At 39.7% G+C, this 16,978-nt stretch overlaps 1 protein-coding gene and 2 long non-coding RNA genes across 3 annotated transcripts in view; 2 read left to right on the forward strand and 1 right to left on the reverse strand.

Moving 5' to 3' along the window:
* The window catches only part of LOC140226053 (uncharacterized), an 89,278-nt gene that overhangs the window by 60,718 nt on the left and 11,582 nt on the right, over positions 1-16,978 (reverse strand). The gene's annotated exons all lie outside the window — the stretch shown is intronic.
* LOC109033309 (proteasome adapter and scaffold protein ECM29) overlaps positions 1-16,978 on the forward strand; it is a 480,922-nt gene that overhangs the window by 11,126 nt on the left and 452,818 nt on the right. The gene's annotated exons all lie outside the window — the stretch shown is intronic.
* Positions 11,184-12,119, forward strand: LOC109033302 (uncharacterized). Its single transcript, XR_002009018.2, has 2 exons — positions 11,184-11,430; positions 11,663-12,119. It is a non-coding gene; the product is annotated as an uncharacterized lncRNA (long non-coding RNA).

Below are 16,978 nucleotides of genomic sequence, written 5' to 3' on the forward strand. Positions count from 1 at the left end.
CTTAAGCAAAAATTTAAAAAAAAAAAAAAAATAACATGTTTATTTTTTTCATTTTTTTTATTTTATTTTATTTATTTTTTTTTTCAAACATTACATCATTTACAAAGAATACAAACATGACATACAATATAAATCAAGCTGCAACGTTTGGAACGAGTGCGAATTTATATGTTCATCCGATCGGGCCTTCGTAGATGAGATCGAAGGATCCAGCGTTGATATCCTGAATTGCATCGTCCGTCAAACGGTTCGTAATGTGCGAAGGTAGGAAGAGGAGACGATGATGATTCTCGAAGATGATATCGGCGGCAACGGTGATCCCGTACTTGGTTGGTATTTTGATGAGTTTGTTCATCTTGTAGCGGGCGTTTACAGTCAGCTCTTTAGCGTTGACGATCAAGATTGAATTGTTGAAAACTTCCATGTCGTCAGTTCTTTCAAGGTACAAATGATTCCAATTTTCGTGCGCTATATATTTCGAGTGAAACAAGTTGTTTACTATATTAAGCACGGATACTTTTCGACTGCTATATTTCGCTTCGATAATTCGTCTGCGAATGATTCCACTTTTCGTGTGCTATATATATATATTAAGTCGGGTTGATTCGACGATTTGTCTGCTATATTAAGCACGGATGATTTCACTTTTCGTCCGCAATATTTCGGTTCGTTCAATCTGACTTTTCATCTACTACTCCTTTATTATTATCGGGGTGATTCCTTTGTTCGTCTGCCACTATAATCTTCTCCTGCCTTGCATGATTTCATCTTTGAAATAATCACGATAATAAGATGCCGACATCCACATACACAATCGGAATGCGTTCGACATTGCGCAGAATGGATGTACTAAAGGACACGTATATGCTGTCGACCAACGAGCCAATAGTCGCAAGGACGGACAATCTTTAGTATCCAAATTTACAACGATACATTTGTCCGGCACGAAACTACTGATGAAATTTCGTTTTTGTTCACCTTTAACATAAAGTACATCGTAGCGGTTCCCGATGCTATTCATTTTTGAAGTGAATTCATCGTACTCGAGAAACCCGCTTTCTCATTCCAAGTGATGATAATTGCGTGTTAACCAGTTGTTTGTCACAACGTCTTTAGCGCTCAACATGCTGCTCGGGAACGGAGGTTTGAATAAATAGAGTTCAGTTTGAGTACACTTCATGTCCACAAGACCAAACTCTTTGACGATGAAATTTCCTTGGCTCCAAAAACCTTGTACATCGAGACAAGCCATCATTTGTTCGTTCCGTTAGTTGCACTTTTACTATTTTCAAATTCGAGGTTTCTTAACTGACGGTTCTCCAGCAGAATTATATATACTATTTATACGAGGTTGTTTAACAGCGAGGATGTTCCTATTTTCAAATTCGAGGTTTCTTAACTGACGGTTCTCCAGAATTATCTATACTATTTATACGAGGTCGTTTAACAGCGAGGATTTTTCTCAACTCGGTCTCGGCTCCGCAACTTTCATCCACCATGCAAGGATCGTCGTCGTCGATGTCACGATGACCCCAAGGAACAGTGCTAACACCGTCTTCTAAAATACAACGTTTATCGTCTAAGCCAGAGAGGGTTCTTTTTGTAGTTTCGAAGGAGTATAGTTGGTGTTTCCGCGCCCCGATCCTGCGCATCGAGGCGGTCATTCTCGATTCAGGATCTTTTAATACTGTGAGAAAATTGGCAAAGTTTAGCGATCTTACCACTGGTGTTGATATCCCTTTTGCCCTTTTCTCTGTTTCCCCGTCGCTAAAACGATACGCATACATCTTGGGTCGCAGCGCGACAAACTCAGCAATGGGTATTCCACCCGTTTCATCCTTAAAACTACCCATTACTTTACGGTTTGTCGCGCTGCGACATTGATGACCTTCTGGGAAGTTGGAGGTGTCGTACAAGTGTAGATCTGACATCATATCATCGTAGACGTTCGGTGTAGTCAACTCGTAAATGAACGAGTCCGTATCCATATAGAGAAGTTGAACTTGGTCGGGATTGTACTTCTTAAGCATGTGATTATAGTGGAATTGATACATGTGTACTTTACTCAGATCTAAGATTGAAAAACCAACAATCATTGGTCTGTCTATGACGACCTCTGTTCTCCGTAAATGGATTGCTACCAATTCTTCTGCGAAAATCGTGCGATCTATGAAATCGACCCGTGAGATGGCTTTCAATATCTGTCTGCTGTTTGTGCCTAATTTAATATTCTTCCGCTTCAACGGGTTCTCGATAAATTTTCCGTAGCAAGCGTTGCTGCACAGTTTCAGGAGCGTTTGGTGGAACGGATTCGTAGCGTCCCGTCTCAACCGTGCGTTCAGCTCGATGAAGGGTGCCAAGAAAGGAGCCTGACGGAATTTGATGGCCCGGTTGACGCGCAGGAGTTTTAATCCTTGACCAAGCGCTTCTTTCAACATTACATAGTGGATAACATAGTTGTTTTTATTAGCTAGAGTCGTCAATAGTTTCGTTGATTTCCCCGCTCCCGATGGTGGTATTTCGTTCTTGCACAAGAACGGAAGGTCCTTGTGCAGGTCGTGGAGGTGTTCTGGATATTCAATATCTACATCGAGTATGTACCCGAAAGGAGCGTCGTCGGGATGGTTGATTATAGTTTTCGCCAGAGTTAGCAACTCTTCTCCTTCCGGGACCCAAGTGTAGTTATCGTAGGGCAGATGCTTTCTCATGGTGTGTGCGTAAAGTGCCGTCACATCCAAGTATTGTATATAGTTCACTGGTTTTTTAGGATCAAACTGATCCGGTATCAAAGGATTGTTTGCGAGAGCGTGCCGTTTCACCACCTGTGTTATCCCACCTCGGATCGAGCTCATAATCATGAATACCATATCCATATCATTGAAGAGTTGGATTTTCACATTAGTTATTTTTAGGAAGGCGTCGAAAGCGAAACCGGGTAGCGTTAAGTAGTTGGCACAGTCCAAACTATAATTTTTTATTCCGAAAAGTCGGAACTCCTCGAACACATCGCTGAGGAGGCACACATCGAGTCGCAAGTAGAAATCTGAATACTCGCCGAGATTACGGAAATTGAAAGTTTGCCAAACTTGGAGAAACCGTTCGTATTCTTCTTCAGAGATGTCCGTTTGAGTCAGGGTGTTGAAGAAAGCCTCTCGCGGTGGTGGACGCGTCTCGTTCAGCTTGGCCGGATTGTCAACGTAATCGTACGGGAACGGAGCTTTCCGACAAACCATGTCGAACTCATTGTCTGTGCGAGTGAGTTTCCTCGTGCGAACGAAAGATTCGCGCGGGATCGTCTGAACCAGTTTATCCAACGATGCGGGGAGGAATCGGAACGAGTCGATGAACTTGATCGAAAACCTGTTTCCCAGATGGACCGTCATGCTGATGTAATTTTCCTCCGTGTGTGGTATGATTTCGACGCGATGAGGATATTTGTTCAGAGCCAGCACTACCTCGTGGAAATCATACCTGCTACCATTGTGCAGGACGACTCTAACACATTTCTCATGTCGGAAAATAAGATTGCAATTTGAACATAAGGCTTTTCGATAATTGGACCCTGTTTTCCCTCCCGCTCTCTTTTGATGGTCATGATCCCTTACCTTTACGATACCTGGTTGTGAGAAATCCACCTCACAATGTCCACACCTATTTTCCGCTTCAAATGTGGCCCGGTCTTCATGTGTCATTATTATTTTACTCTCTTTATCATTGTAACTCTCACTGATTCTTCCTACGAGAGTGATTATATCGTCCAGAAATTTGATATGTGCCTCTTCGCCACGGTACAGTTTCGGTTCCGTCATTTTAAATTCGGGATCCTCCGTGACGAGGAGGTAAGCGTAGAATTTGAGATGTGCCGCCTATACGCAGACGCTGGATGCTCCGAGTCACCATGAATTTGCTCTAAGTAGGCTTCAAAGTCTGCATAAATTACATAATTATGTTTTATTTCCTTGTGGTGATTTTCGAATTTGAGGTATCGCTCGTCTGGAAATGAAGCTAGAAATGCGTCTTTGCTTACCAAAGAGCAGAGAACTTTATGTTGATTCAATTCCTCCATCGAGTTCTTGTGTGTAAAGCATTTCTTGCAGATAAAGATTCGTCCGTGATGGTTTGTCAACTGATTACGTACAAGTTGTTCAAAGTTACTGATCCAGCAATAATGGTAACTTAAAGGTACGGGGGTTGAGAGACATAGTAGGTCGGTGTGGTCCTCTCTTTCCGGGTCGGCAACTTTAATTGGGTAAACTGTATACTTTTTCTTGTTGGACACCAAACTCTCACGGAGCCAAATACCGAAACCGATACGTTGTTCCTTTTCTCGAATTTGATAATGTCATCTATGCTCGTGGGTAATCGAACGTCCGAGAAATCGTAACGATCGAACAGATTTAAATATTTTTCCGGACGTTGTTTATGCTCCGCTTCCTTCGGAGGAACTTTCCCAACATTGCGTACAGGAAACAATCGTTTAATGCACCGTTATTTACATTGACAACATGCTTCGTCGAAAATGGCAGCTTAACATACGTTCCTCCTCGATGTAACGCGTAATAGCGGTTGACACGTAGCTCCATACCCTGTATCTTCTTCAGCACCCACCCGGATCCGTTCATGTGAAAATCGAATGACTCTTTATTGATCTTGGCCCTGAACTTTTCATAATACTCGTCCAGATCCGTTGACGCGAAAATAGCTTCGTTTTTAGTCTTAAACTTTTTCAACTGCATTCCTTCCTTGTCCTTATCATCAGCTTTCTCGTACTCGGCGTAAACTAGTATATTAACCTTCAATGCCTCGCCGGTGAGTTCTTCTTTTATTTTTTTAATTATGAGGTCTTTAGCCGATAGGAGGTACTCATCGATGATGAGATTCTCTGGGTGGAGGTTTGTGATGAAAAATGTTTTCAACCTGCTTTGACAAGCAATCTCAACTTGAACAATCGGTACTTTCATCTCGAACAAATTTCTTATGTGACTTGCAGATTCTTCATGTTTTTCTCTTTTATGGTATGATATTTTGCACGTGTCACAATATTCTTGATCGTTGTTGTCATCGGCAGGTGATGAGGTGGACATCTTTTCAATATGTTCGGGAGATTGCTCATGATTCTCTCCCTCAGCATAAAACTCATCACAAAGATCACAATGGATGAGCGCGTTGTGCTCCTGTTTAATATACGTATCATCGTTAATACCCTCCTCCTTCTTAATTTGTTCGGCACCATGTTCGTGCTTTTCACCTTGTCTATACAATTCATCACAAATATCACATTGGATGAGCCTGTTGTGCTCCTGTTTAATGTACGTTTCATCGTTGATACCCTCCTCCTTCTTAATTTGTTCCGCACCATGTTCGTGCTTTTCACCTTGTTTATAAAATTCATCACAAATATCACATTGGATGAAAGTTTCAACATTCTGTTCTTGAGCAGCCATGATAAAGATACTATTTTAAGCTCAAAGTCTTCCGAGTCGGTCAGAAAAGAAAATTTTCACTTTCTTTACGTTTGCTAGATTCTGTTCACTGAAAAGATTTCAGAGCGAACAAGTGAATACTATTTTAAGCTCAAAGTTTTATACTATTATAAGCTCGAGATTTTCTGATTTCGTCAGAACAGAAAATCAACACTATTTTCTCGTTTGTAAGATTCTGTTCTCTGAAAAGATTTCAGAGTGAACATGTGAATACTATTATAAGCTCGAGGGTTTCCAATATCATCAAAAGTGAGACTGACGAGTTTTCTACGCGGAGGTAAATATATATAGTTTCCTCACCGAGCGGAAAGAAACTGTAGACTCATGATTTACCTCAAAGTAAATATAGTAGTATTTGTTAATCACCAAACTCGGTTTCACTCGGGCAAACTGTGTAGTCATAATTTGTAGTCGCAATATAAAACTACGCTTTCATGCAAGTGGGAAAATTATCAATGCGAGTCGGGGAACGCATAAATAGTGTCGAGGAAGTGTGATCGATCATTTCAAAACAAGAACTCGTCAAGTATGGACGCTCCAACCCTCAAATCACAATCGATCAGAGCGATGAACACCTTGGATATGGTATATGAGGCTCTCACTTTCAAATTTACAGGAATACGAGCAGAGCTTTTGAACAAGTTTGCCCGACTCCTTTTTCCTGACAAGTTATTCCACCATCTTAAACTCAGCTCAATAGACACTTCCGATCCCGTCGGGTGTTACGGGTTAGTTGAGATAACGGAAAGATTTTGCCTTCTCCTAGAACGTGTCGCAGACGAGCACGAAATAATTTACTTCCTAAAGCAGGGGTACAAAAAAGTAGACGAAGAGGACTGGAAGATAGGTAGACTTTTGAGTGCAATTCGCGTAGCATTATACACAAGAGAGAGAGGAGAGCGGGTCTAGCAGTTGGATTTCGTATAAATAGTATGCATTCTCTTCTCAGTATCGCAAGGAAGAAATCATGATTGATAAAATAATTCTCATCACCATCATCATTGCTGTTGTTGGAGTGAAATCCTCACTGGTGGAAAACTCATCCGAAGCAAACATCACAATGTGCCCTGTCTGTCCGGAAATCAAATGCGCACCCTCTACCTTGACGGATGCTCTTCTATTCATCTTGAGTTTACTGGCGCTCATTTGCTCCGCACCGTACCTGTACTCCAAGTACCTTTCATCCGACTGCAAGTTCCGTTTCATCAGGATGGCCCGGAAAAATATCAATCGGAAAGTCGATGACATAAGTGTAGATTTAAAGTTCGGAGAAGGAGAAGGATCCGATGTTTGTGGTTGACAACCCTCACGTTTTTAGTGCGTTTTCTAAACGCGAACTGTTTTTAAACTGTAACTGTAAATATCCAATAAAAAATAATAAAAATTTTTTAATTCATCAAACTGAACATTGTAATATCCATTCCCCAGTCGGTCATCCCAAAACACAAGGTTCCCGATACGCATCTCCAAGCGCACGCTACAGAAAAATTGAAATTCCCGAATCAGACCCTAATCTACAGTATCCGATACCAGGCCCATACTGCAAGATACGGTCTTTCGAAGCCGAAAATTTTACAAGTCCGAAATCTCGAAAACCAAAACTCGTATCGAAATTCGGTCCGTACAGTTTTCCGATCTTCAATAGCGTAAAAGAATCGCATCAGTCCGCGCCGGATCGGACGAGGGTGATTTTCCGAAAAATTTTCAATTTTCCCGAATCAGACCCTAATCTACAGTATCAGATACCGACACATATGGTAAGATACGGTCTCTCGAAACCGAAAATTTTTACAAGTCCGAAAATCCGAATTTTTTGCACAATCTGGCAACACTGTACGGAAAAATCAACTAATTTCTCGCCCCATCTGGCAACACTGTAAAATGCGATGTTGCAAAATTTCACCAATAAATAAATCATTTATTTACATGCACCACGCGGCAACGCTGCTCGCCATCTTGAAAAATACACCATTGCATAACCCGAAAAATGAAGGGGCATTAATACACGATTGCATAACCCGCATATTGAAGGAGCAACATGCAATACTTTCTTTTTACAGCGTTGCCATATTGAACAATAATCCCTATACAACGCTGTAATTTAATTCCTATTTTTCTGCACAATCATGCAACGCTGTTGGATAATTTACCGGCCTAAGATTCCCATTTTCACCCTACTAATCTGCTGGACCGATTCAAGCGGAGTCTACTCTGGGATGCCCATAGAGGATCTGGGAGGAGTTGTTCGGAATCCAGACCAAATTGAAGGCAGCATAAAACTGAGATGTTCGGAGGAGATAGTTTGAGATATCCGGAGGAAATCAAATGAATTAAGGCGTGGACAAAAATATGTTCTTGAGGCTGTAAAATTTTGATATCATTCAAGAATTTTGATACCCTCAAGATATCGTGTTGATATCATTTTGTTACTAGGCTAAGACATCATTTTATGAGAGTGTGGAGAAATCATAACCAGGTTCCTATGGAACAGCAGTAAAATGTTTCCGGAGAAAATCGTGTGAGATATCCGGAGAAGATCTAATGATTTTATCTTAAGGGCGTGGACAAAAATATGTTCTTGAGAATATCCTGAGGATATCATATTTTGTCATCATTCAGGAATTTTGATATCCTCAAGATATCGTGATGAAATCATTTTCTTACTTGGGAACTAGTAGAGACATGATTTCTGAACGTGGGTAGTAGTATGAAAATAGCGACTTGAGGTCAAAAGTTTTTAGCCAAATTGTGCAGAAAAATACGAATTAAATTACAGTATTGTATGGTGATTATTGTTCAATATGACAACACTGTAAAAAAAGTATTACATGTTGCCCCTTCAATATGCGGGTTATGCAATGGTGTAATGTACCCCCTTCAATACGCAGGTTATGCAATGGTGTATTCTTCAAGATGGCGGTTACAACGTTGCCGGACGGTGCACATAAATAAATGATTTATTTATGGGTGAAATTTTGCAACATCGAATTTTACAGTGTTACCAGATGGTGCAAGAAATTAGTTAATTTTTCGATACAATGTTGTCAGATTGTGCAAAAAATCGGATTTTCGGACTTGTAAAAATTTTCGGTTTCGAAAGACCGTATCTTACAGTAACGGCCTGGTATCGGAGACTGGAGAGTAGGGTCTGATTCGGGAAATTGAAAAATTTTCGGAAAATTACCCTCGCCTCCGATCCGCCGCGGATCGATGCGATTCTTTTCCATTATCGAAGATCGGAAAACTGTACGGACCGAATTTTGATGCGACTTTTTGTTTTCGAGATTTCGGACTTGCAAAATTTTCGGCTTCGAAAGACCGTACCTTACAGTATGGGCCTGGTATCGGAGACCGGAGATTAGGGTCTGATTCGGGAAATTAAAAAATTTTCTAAGTCCCGCGCTGGAAAATATTTTTCGGAAAATTACCCTCCTCCGACCCACCTCGGACCGATGCGATTATTTTACAGTATCGAAGTTCGGAAAACTGTACAGACCGAATGTTGATACGAGTTTTAGTTTTCGAGAAAATCCAACTTTTACCTGAGTCGCATGCGTATCTTATGTGCATATACGAGTTTTTATGCTTGCTTGAATACATGGGATTCCTGACTTTACTAATGACAGGTTGTATGCCTGATGGTAAAAACACATCTATGACACATACCTATCTTATGTGTATACGCGGTTTTATTCCTTACATTGTTTTCAGATTGTGCAAAATATTCGGATTTTCGGACTTGTAAAATTTTCGGGATCAAAAGACCATATCCGCCAGCAGTATGGGCCTGGTATCGGAGACTGGACAGTAGGGTCTGATTCGGGATATTAAAAAATTAATTGATAAATTAATTGATAATTTTTTATCATTTCAGATTTTAATGCAGATAATGGCCTGGACTTTATCCTCCTCTATATTACAATTACACAACAGAGCTTCGATAGCTTTCGCGAGCGGACATTAGAAAGATAACTGATCAAAATATGCGTGTTAAGTGCCATGCTCGCGTTCCCTTCTATTTTTTTCGTAAAATGACCGAGGGTGAAGATTCATTGAATTTTACTTCAAATGACTCTACGGATACGACCCTGAGACAAAAGCACCAGTCCTCAAAATGGATTGCACCCTGGACATCATGAATATATTCCTCGCGGTACAACGATTATAGAAGAAACTGACCAGGGAAACTTTACAACGTTTGTGGGCCGCTCTATCAGGTGATTACGTCCTGAATAATTGCGGGCAAGCGGTGACTGGATGTTCCATTATGATAATGCTCCGGCCACAGTTTAAGCGAAACACAGCATCCTACATACCGCATCCTCCTAAAGTCCAAAGAGCTTGATGCAAAAACGGCTTTTTTCGCCCCCCCCTCTGGAAGTTCTTCAGACTTTGTCTATTGATTACTCATACTTGAGCGCTTCTTTTCCCAAATTTTCAGACCCCCAAAAAATTTTGGAGGGGAGCTAGGGGGGGTGGAAGTCAAAACCTGTGAACCTCGATATCTCTTGAGCAAAGAAAGATATCGAGGTCCGGTTTGGACGAAAAATCGTCTAAAATTGCATACTTTGAGATTCTAAAGGTCGAAATCCCGATATCAGATTTTTAAGTTAACATATGTGCTTATTTCCAGTTTTTAGGTCTAGAAAATTTCTTTTAAACGAAAAATTTACAAAGATCTCAATTTTTTATTTGAACCAAAATCAGTTTTTTAAATTGTTCGTCTTTTTCCGCATCCAACGAGTGGTCCATTAAGCTGGGGAACCAAACGGTTCCGGAGTTATGATCGATTGAAGTTTCCGCTCAACGCGCGCCGACCGATTTTCGCGCGCAAAAAAGTCGGATTTGACTGTTATTAGATCAGATTGAATGTTCAAACTGAGCAAAATGCTTTATTAGGGACTCTTGAAGGTCGCTGAGTTCAGAAATTACCGATACTTCCAAAAAATTCTCGTTTTTAAAATTGCAGCTTCGGACAGGACCACTGAGCGGCCGGTCGGCGCTCAGTGGGCCTCTAAAATAGCGCTGCGGAGCTGTAATTTTAAAAACGTAAATTATTTGGAAGTATCTGTAATTTCTGAACTCAGCTACCCTCAAGAGTCCCTAATAAAGCATTTTGCTCAGTTTGAACATTCAATCTGATCTAATAACAGTCAAATCCGACTTTTTTGCGCGCGAAAATCGGTCGGCGCGCGTTGAGCGGAAACTTCAATCGATCATAACTCCGGAACCGTTTGGTTCCCCAGCTTAATGGACCACTCGTTGGATGCGGAAAAAGACGAACAATTTAAAAAACTGATTTTGGTTCAAATAAAAAATTGAAATCTTTGTAAATTTTTCGTTTAAAAGAAATTTTCCAGACCTAAAAACTGGAAATAAGCACATATGTTAACTTAAAAATCTGATATCGGAATTTCGACCTTTAGAATCTCAAAGTATGCAATTTTAGACGATTTTTCGTCCAAACCGGACCTCGATATCTTTCTTTGCTCAAGAGATATCGAGGTTCACAGGTTTTGACTTCCACCCCCCCTAGCTCCCCTTCAAAATTTTTTGGGGGTCTGAAAATTTGGGAAAAGAAGCGCTCAAGTATGAATAATCAATAGACAAAGTCTGAAGAACTTCCAGAGGGGGGGGGGGGGCGAAAAAAGCCGTTTTTGCATCAAGCTCTTTAGCTCCCTGCGACTTTTGTCTGTTTCCTTAGCTTAGGGGAGAGTGGGAGTATTTGGGTCATGGGGTTCAATGGGTCACATGGAATATTTTCCCGCCTAATAGGAATTTTTCGGTTTTGCCGGCGTAGGAAGTTGGCAACACTTGTATTCTACCAAAAAAATGTGCAGTGACGTCATCGGCATTCTTTGTTTTTATTTTGGAGCCACATTAGCTGCGGAGCTGTCGAAATCGGCAGAAAACGGCGATTTTTCTTCCGAGAAGTTTGTGCACCTTGGTAAGTACTCTCTTTGGATTTTTATGATGTAAGTTGTTCTGAAAAGTAGACTTGTTTTCCTACATTTTGGCCTTTTGAAACATAAAAAAAAATAATTTTGGAATTTCCTCAGCATGATTTGAAAATCCCAACCTGCTTGGGGGCTAAATGGGTCACTTTTTTGGGGGTTAAATGAGTCACTCACCGAGTTAAGATTTTAACTGATTTTCTGTATTTCATTTGTTTTGTGCAGAGATCATGACCTGAAAGTTCACCAGGAAGAGGGAACAACCTAGGATTCCTCCGAGGATTCCAAGATTCCTTCGACTGCAGTGATAACAGGAAACTCTTTCATGACCATGTAACGCCGTGCTGGTCTCTTTTGATTTTAATTTCTTTTTTATTTTTGTAATTTTTTAGTGGTTGATAATGGTGTTGTGAGACACCAAAACGTCCTGTGTTTAGGTATTTATGTATTGTAGCCTTTTCTCAACTGTTTCCTTCTTTTAGTTTTTAAGTTTGGACCAAAAGTAAAAATGTTCCGTACATAAATATGTTTTGCGCCAAAGCATTAATTTATATACCTATTTAGTATGTTACCTATGAAAATAAATTGTTGCCCATTTAGATTACCTAATTCTTCTTTATAAGGTTACCCATGTTCCTGTGGTTCTAGATTAATTTGTGTTCATTAAAATTTATTTCTTTAATTTTGGTTCTTATTTTTTAGCGAAGACAACAGCCTCTTAAATATTTATTTTGGTGGTCATAAAATGGAGGGTTGAAAAAAAAATGATGTCTTCTAGAAAATATTCAAAACTTCCCAAAATTATTATTTAAGCCTCTAAAAGAAATTTCATAATTTTTGCCATAACAGAGGGTTCCTTCTTATTGCCTTGCTATTCTGAATTCCTAAATATTCTTAAGCTCACCTTTTTTTCAACACTCCTCTCATACCAACCAAAAGTTATCATTAATAATTTATCTGTTTATTCATCCATTCACTTACTTAGGTACCTGTGACCTCATTCATTAAGCAAATTGGTATCTACCAAAAAAGAAAAAAATAAATTGATCATCGAGTCATTGCAAACCATACATTGAAGGATAAAAAGAGGAAACCCAACCCCACCCTCCTCCCTCAATATTTCTCATTTATATACTATTTTTATTAGTGCAGCATTGATAATTTTAAAGATATATCTCATAGAGGTTTCACAAATATCTATTTTAAGTTGATTAATATGTGTCCAGAATGATTTACAGTAGGTGACTCAGTTAACCCCAGGGGTGACTCATTAAACCCCATGGTCGGGGTTAAGTGGGTCAAAAAGGTTACCCTGCTCAAATAAAGATTTCGACTTTACTTTATGCACAGAAAATTTGCTCCGGCATAAATTCAATAGCTGAGAATATACTTGATCGTATTAAATCATGAAATCAGACAAAAAAAATTTTAAATAACATTTAGGAGCGTTTTCCTAAAACTGACTCAAATAACCCCACTCTCCTCTACGTTTCCGATGAAAAGGATCCGTTTCAACTCGATAGAGGAGATCAAAGAAAAAACTTAGAGAGCGCTGAAGGATATTGAATTTTAACGAGTCCACTTGAATTTTTAATGAGTCCACTTGAATTTTGACTTGCTAATTTCTAATTTTGCTAATTTTGAAGATCCGGCCCTGGTCTTAAATTCTTGAATTTTGTGGTGGACAACGGTTTGGTCAGTAAATCGGCTGGCTGATCACCTGTTATAACATATTTCACATTTATTAGCCCTTTTTCTACCTGTTCTCCTAGAAAAATGATACTTTACATGCATGTGTTTTGATCTTTTGTGGCTACTTGGATTCTTTGCAATACTTATACAACCGGTGTTGTCTTCATAAATTAAAATGGGAGTTATTGCAGTCATATTAATACTACGCAGAAACGATTTCAACCATAGAGCTTCCCTGACAGCTTCAAAAAGCGCCATATACTCTGATTCAGTGGATGAGGCAGTCATAGAGTTTTGCTTTTGGTATTCCAACAAATGGTACAGTTTTCAAATAATTGAAATAAGGAAGCCTGTCGTGCTCTATCTATCGTTTTCTTCTGTTACTCAATCAGAATCACATAGTGACCACTCAACATATCAGTAAATATAAATTTCTTTGTATGGGTCAATTTCAAATTCCTTGAGCCTTTTAGGTATCGTAACACCCTTTTCAAGTATTGCCTTGCGTACAGGAAACAAGCGTTTAATTCACCGTTAGTTACAAAAAAATCATTCTCACGATTTTGGGGCTTCAAAACATGGTTTTTATCCATCTCTACATGGATTTTCGCATCACCATTTTTGTCTTTACTAGAGTTATGATCCGCTTCTGTGGTTTCCTTTATCTCAAGTTCTTCATGAAGTTCTGATTTTGACTCACAATCAAATGCACCAGTATTCCCTCTTGAGTTCTCAGTTCTGATTTTGACGGGGACCGTAAAGCAATGTACCTACTGGAGCTTTTCAATACCGTTCTTCGCAACTGGGGGGTTCCCGGTTCCCGCAATGAAATTCATTGTCTTTTAGGCTTGATAAAATTTTTTGAGGCTTCCGGTGGTCTCATTGCATTTTTATTTGAAAAGTAGCGGGTGTGTTGCCGTCAAAAATCGTGTAGGGCGCATCGTTTTCCAGATATCGAGCAAAAACCATCGATTATTGATACTTTACCTTTAGGTACATCTGACGTGAAGTATCGAAATCATCGACCATCATCATTCTCATATGAAGTTGTGGTAAGTAATCGAAATCATCGAGTATTGTTTTCATTTAAAATGGACCACTTAAAACATAACCAAATGCATTCCCATTTAAAATGGACCACTAGACAAGGTGCGAATTTAAGCATTCTGATACGTGTTTCTTAACCATAACTTCACGGAGAACACGATTCACGCAACTAAATTACTGAAACCAACTCCTAACGAAGATATTAACGTTTTCAATTCACATTGGTTACGGAGAATTTGAACTGCTCGAAACTCAAAGCTCTACGACAATCAAATCGAGCACTACAACGCTTTCAGCAAGCTTCTCAATCGAGCAATAAGTATTCATTTCCCATCATGTGTTGTTCAAATTGTAAACAATTTGCCATAGCTATGATCCAAAGTGTCAAGATTTTTATATCGCAAAAATACTGTCGTGATAACGTTTAGCGTGTGATGTGAATCACGCGAAGCATTGAGCTTTCATGAGCGGGTAGTTTAAATTTACACAGCAAGAATCATATTTCGGTAATTTTCGGTGTGCGCATCATGGTTTACGTAAAATTTTGGCTAAGAAACTCGTCTGGTGGTCCATTACGGTAAATATTCGCAATCATCAACTGACTAGATTTTCCATTTAATGTTACGGTGAAGAATCGAAATAATTGACCATCGATGTATTCCTATTAAAAACTATGGTAATGAATCGAAATAATTGAATAATGATGTATTCCTATTTAAAACTAGAGTACCTTTATAGCGAGAGAATGGACAGACCGCTTCATGCATGGAGGGTTTTGGGCCCAAAAGTGCAGCCACCCTTCTAACCAACTTCTAACGCCCGAAATTTCACTGCCACTCTGTAGATTCCATTCTAACCAATATGGCTAAGAATGTACATAAACGAGCGTTCTTCCGCAAAAAATGAGTAAATTTATGCAAAAACTAAGTCAAATATATGCTTTATAAACGATGATTCGTAACAATTGTATTAGTAAAACGCTCTGGATGATTGAAATTCGTAGGTTGGCTGCATTTTTGGGCCCTAACTTCATTCGCGGAGGCATCGGTGAAGGCCTGATGGATTTTCGGAGTTTCACATCTGTCTATACTCTCGCTATATACAGGTACTCTATTTAAAACGATGGTAAATTATCGAGTGTGAAGTAATTTGGACCCGAATATCGATCTTTTACCCTACCTTAAATGTTAGATCGAACGGTCCATCACGGGTTACAACACGTCCCTGAAAGCAATACGGTGGATCCCATAAGATTATTATTGATTGATTGAGTATGCTTCCTAACTGTTTTGGAGGCTTCCCATTGGTCTCGTTGAATTTATAATCGAAATGTAACGGATTGGTCTCGTCAAAAAATCGTCTAGGACGCACCGTTCTCGAGATATCGAGCAAAAATAATTAACACTCCTATTCAACACGCTATTCCATGTGGTGTTTGGGTGTCGCAGAGCGTCAGAGTGCGTTGTAGGAGAGACCATTCATGTTATGTTATTACAAACACTACCGCATAACCAATACAAATTTCACTTGTACAGTACCAAATATCGAGCGTAAACCAATTGTCTACAATGGATTAATTGATTTTAGGCTTCCTAATTGGATGTATTCCTATCAAACGGAACTAAGCGCTAATTTGAGTTCCTTTTGAGGAATTTAGAATCCGGGATAGCGCGTTCTGTCAAACGGACCTAAACGCTATGGAAAAGCATTGCGAGTGCAGGACGGAATAATTAAGCCGGACGCCGGATTCCGCTGCCAATCCAAGCCCCTGTACCTTCCTCACCATATAACGCTTAGGTCCGTTTGATAGAAATACGTCCAATTGTTATAAAGGCTTCCAGGTGGTCTCATTGCATTCATAATTGAGGAGTAGCGGATGGCAATTAACCCTTCGGTGCATTTGGTGCCGTCAAAATTCGTCAAAGACGCACCGTTTTCGAGATATCGAGCAAAAACCATCGATTATTTATTGATTTTCTATTTAAATCTATGGTAAAGTATCAAAATCATCAACCAACAACATTCTCATATAAGGTTGTGGTAAATAATCGAAATCATCAACTTTCGTTACACAAAAACCAATATCATATTGTCAAGTAGGTATCACCGGTAATTCAATCAGTAGCAGTTATGTTGCATAACCTACAAGTTGAAGGGTAAAATAAACCATTGCATAACCCGCAGATTGAAGGGGCTACATGCAATACCTCGTATTATTAGGATTGTATAACCCGCATATTGAAGGAGTAACATTACCCTGCCATTTCGTTGAACAATTTTTACAACGTTGCCTTATTGTACAATACCCGCCATACAGCATTGTAATTTAATTCGTTTTTTTTTCTATGTAAAAAAATCATCATTTCAAAGGAGCATTTTCTATGACCCCGGGCTATCCGCAATGAAATTTTATGTTTTTCTGATTCCCTTGATCTGTAGAAACTAAAACCAGACATCACATCGTTGTGCGATCCACGAACAGACAGCTAGTTCACGATGAATTTTGACAGTGGCGTGCGGTCCGGATAAGCAAGGCAAGCACTGCTTGCCCAAAGATTTCAAACGAAAGAAGAAAATTACACCCATTTCATGTTGAACATTTTAGCAAATATAATTTATAAAAGGTGTTCAGTAAGTAAATTGCATTAAAAACAGAAAAAGAGAGAGACAGAAATACGTGTAGAGCCACAGCAGTGGGAAAGCGGCAGGGCGGATGGCCGGATGGAGGTGGCGCAGCGCGCTGCGCGGCCCGAACACGGGCCAACCCATGCGCTGGAGAATCGCTTGCGATCAGCTGAGCGG

This window comes from Bemisia tabaci, chromosome 1, assembly GCF_918797505.1.
Source record: "Bemisia tabaci chromosome 1, PGI_BMITA_v3".
In the NCBI taxonomy this organism is placed as follows: Eukaryota; Metazoa; Arthropoda; class Insecta; order Hemiptera; family Aleyrodidae; genus Bemisia; species Bemisia tabaci.